The sequence below is a fragment of the Stylophora pistillata genome, chromosome 12, assembly GCF_964205215.1.
Source record: "Stylophora pistillata chromosome 12, jaStyPist1.2, whole genome shotgun sequence".
Classification (NCBI taxonomy): Eukaryota; Metazoa; Cnidaria; class Anthozoa; order Scleractinia; family Pocilloporidae; genus Stylophora; species Stylophora pistillata.
Genome location: NC_142530.1, coordinates 22,020,934 through 22,025,028, shown reverse-complemented (window position 1 = coordinate 22,025,028; position 4,095 = coordinate 22,020,934). Strand labels below are relative to the sequence as shown.

The 4,095-nt window shown below is 42.9% G+C and overlaps 1 pseudogene; it reads left to right on the top strand.

Annotated features, from left to right (window-relative positions):
* Nucleotides 1-576: 576 nt before the first annotated feature.
* On the top strand, nucleotides 577-1,551 carry LOC148719275 (uncharacterized; annotated as a pseudogene).
* Nucleotides 1,552-4,095: the final 2,544 nt, after the last annotated feature.

Below are 4,095 nucleotides of genomic sequence, written 5' to 3'. Positions count from 1 at the left end.
AGTATCAGCCAGTTTACTACAGATAACTCGACAGCGAATCCAGGAGACGTCGTAGACGCAAGCGTGGTAGAAGGTTCACAGTCCTGGGACGCCGACGTGGAAATCGAAATCCCTGAGGTACTGAAAAATCTGGAAAATAAGGGTGTGAAATTTAAGGCCGTGCCTTTTTTGAATGCTCCTAGTCAAAGTAAAATCACGAAGGATCGCTCTATTTATTTTAGCGTTGATACAATCGTCACATCGCAAATAATTCTCGAAGCTTTTGACGCGGCAGAAATCGATATTGACGCTATCACCGGAATCCAGAGAAAGGCGTCCAATAGATCTTGGATCGTGACTTTTAAGAGCCGTGCAGCTAAAGAAGCCGCTCTTGAAACACCTTTTGTCGTGATTGCCGGTCTCAAAGTGTTCTTGGGCGACTGCGAAAATCGTTTGGTCCTCGTCAAGATCTATGAAGCCCCCGCTGAACTACCTGACACTGCCGTGATTGGCCGACTCAGCCACTACGGTCGTGTCCTTTCATTTCGGCGCGACAAAATTGCACAACATATCGAGAATGGAGCAAGAATGGCTCGAATGGCGCTACATCGAACTATCCCTGCCAACATCAACATAGCTGGTGAACCTATTAAAATATGGTACCCAAATCAGCCAAAAACTTGCCGGAATTGTGGAGCTACTGACCACATGGCCAAAGACTGCTCTGCAGTCCATTGTTTTAACTGTGAATGCCCTGGGCATCGAGCTCAAGAATGTAAAGACTCGCCAAGATGTTCCGTTTGTTTAGCGGACAACCATTCCATGCCTCAATGCCCCTTCCTACTCTTCAGCGCGAACGTCGATAGTGAGCCAACGCCACCTAAAACTGAAGAGGAAAAGAAACAAGAGCGAGCCCAGCACGCCAAGGAAAGAGAAGAAAGGCAGAAAAAACTACAACAACAGAGAGAACAACAGCGACAACAAGAAGAACAACAGAAATTACTAGAAAAGCAGAAACAGCAAGAACAACAGAAACAACAAGATCAAGAGAAACAACGAGAACAACAACGCGACGAAGGTAGAAGAGAACGACCAAGAGAACGAAGAGACGAGCGAGGGAGGGACGATCGAGAAGAACGAAGAGATGAGTGGAGAGACGACAGAAGAGAGAGATAGAAACGTTCGAGATTATTATCGCGGCCGCGATGACCACGATAGATCTTCCCGCCGTGACTACTCTGGCTCCGAAACTGATGATGATGGATGGGAGAAAGCTAAACCTAGGAGAAGGCGGTACAGATATTAATTTTTTATTTATATTCAATGAGTAAGCTTAAAATAATTTCTCTAAATGTGCGAGGACTCGCGTCCTCCAGTAAAAGTCGAAAAGTTATTCAAGAATTAAATTATTCAAACTGTGACATAATCCTTTTACAAGAAACACATGTCTCATGCAAAAAACAAGCGGAGGAATTCGAAATACTCTGGCGCGGCAAATGTCTGTGGTCCTTCGGGACTGGCAGGTCTGCCGGTGTTGCCATCCTCTTTTCTCTAAACTTCCCAGGCAAAATTATCCGTTTTTTGACCAATTCCGAAGGAAGAATATTGAGCTTACTCATTGACTACTATAATTCTAAACTAAATTTAGTAAACATTTACTCTCCCAATACTATTTCGGATCGTAAAAGTTTTTTCTCTTGTCTGCACAATTACTTTCTCCCCCAAGGGGATCTAGTGATCGGGGGAGACTTTAATTGTGTAGACAATGTCCTAGATAAATTAAATTGTTCCGCCATCCTATTGTCTGATCAAAAACTTCTCCGATCCCTTTGTGCTGACTTCTCACTTACAGACATTTGGCGCAAAAACAACCCGCGCAAAGTAACTTTCACCTGGTCTAACAAAGACCATACCCAGGCATCTAGAATTGACCGCTTTCTCGTCGCTAAAGGCTTAACCCTAGTAACGAAATGTAATATTCTTCCATGCGTATACGACCTATCCGATCATGACTTTGTAAAAATTGAACTAACGACTAACCCTTCTAATCACGGTCCTGGAATTTGGAAGTTCAACAGCTCTTTACTCTCAGATGTAGAATTTAAAAACATTATGTCAAAATCGATTAACAACTTTAAGCTTAAAATCCCCGAATTCGCCTCCCTTCGCGAATGGTGGGATGCTCTAAAAATTGAAATCCGCAAAACAAGTATTTCATACTGTATACAGCAAATGCCAAAAGAATCCTAATTACTAAGCAATTAACCCACGCTAAAAACGCTTTACATTCTAATCGCTTAAATAACCCAGGTGTAATTAGCGATTTGGAAAGCCAATTGTCCTCTCTGATCTCGAAAGAAGCCGAAGGAGCTAAAGTCCGCTCCCGAGCACAATGGTTCGAAGAAGGTGAGAAACCAACACGCTATTTCTTCCGTCTGGAGAAAAAACGAGCTGACATGAATAGTTTTGAATCTTTTTTTGACGAGAACGGTGTTCTCAGAAATTCTCAAAATGATCTTGAAAGAATTTTAACCAATTTCTACAAGAATTTATTCACCCAAGATCCTCTTGATATGCGAATTCAAACTGAAATAATTGACGACCTCGAATTTTCACTGACTGATTATGAGCGCAATCTATGTGAAGGCCCTTTTTCTAATAAAGAATTACTTACTGCATTGGAAGGCCTTCAGACCGGCAAGTCACCCGGTTCTGATGGTCTCCCAACAGAATTTTACTCGTGTTTTTGGAATGATTTGAGCGAATCTCTCCTTTCTGTTTTGAACGAGGCCTTTCTTGCTGGCTCCCTCGCGGATAGCCAGTACGAGGGCCTCCTACGACTCATCCACAAAAAAGATGATCGACGCCTCGCAAAAAATTGGCGCCCAATTTCCTTGTTAAACACTGACTACAAGTTAGCATCTAAAATCATCACTGAACGATTGAAAAAAGTCATGAACTCCATCGTGCATTCAGACCAAACGTGCGGCGTGGTCGGCCGCACTATCTTCTCAAATTTGGCCTTACTTCGTGATGCCCTCGACATGATTGACAAAACTAATGAACCAGGTATTCTCATTTCCTTAGATCAAGAAAAAGCTTTTGACCGAGTTGACCACAAATTCATGATGAGAGTATTGAGTAAATTTGGTTTCGGCCCCTCCTTTTGTGGGTGGGTCGAACTATTTTATTCTAAAGCCTTCTCTAGAATCATTGTTAATGGCTCCCTGTCCCCCCCTGTCCACTTAAGAAGAGGGGTGAGACAAGGATGCCCATTATCTCCTCTCCTTTATGTGCTAGTTTCAGAAGTATTATCAACGCAAATCCGTAATTGTAAAGATATTGAAGGTTTCCTGCTCCCCGGAGCAGGGGGCCTTCAATATAAAATATCCCAGTACGCTGACGATGCTACTTGCATCTTAAAATCCGAAAGATCTCTTTCTTCACTTCTCCGAGTCGTATCAAAATTTGAACAAGGATCTGGCGCTAAACTGAACACGTCCAAATCTGAAGCAATGTGGTTAGGAAAATGGCGAACTAGAATTGAATCTCCCTATGGCCTCAAATGGGTCACTAAAATGAGAGTGCTTGGTGTTTACTTCTCAAACGGCCTCGTCAATGTCGACGACGACAATTGGCAGGCCAAATTAGACAAACTAAGTTCGGTTCTAAATCTTTGGAAACAAAGAGACCTGTCTTTTATCGGTAGAACCTTAATTGTAAACACTTTAGGCGCAAGCCGTTTATGGCACGTTGCTAAAGTCATCCCCCCACCCCGTTGGGTGCACGATAGCTTTAAGTCGATCATTTGGCCTTTTATCTGGAAAGGAAAAATGGAAAATGTAAGTCGCGATCGCTGTTGTGCGCCCCCATCCTCTGGGGGCCTCAACGTCATTAATTTTAAAGCTAAGTGCGCTAGCCTGCGCCTTTCTGTTTTTTCCAGTTTAAGAGATGACTTTGGCACATCCAAATGGCATTACCTAGCTCGATATTTTTTAGGACATAAGCTAACTATTCTAGATCCCCGTTTTTCTTTTCCCACAAATTCTGGCCCCTCTTCCTTCCTTCCTTCCAATTACTACCGGCTTTGTTTAGATAATTTCCGTACCTTGCATC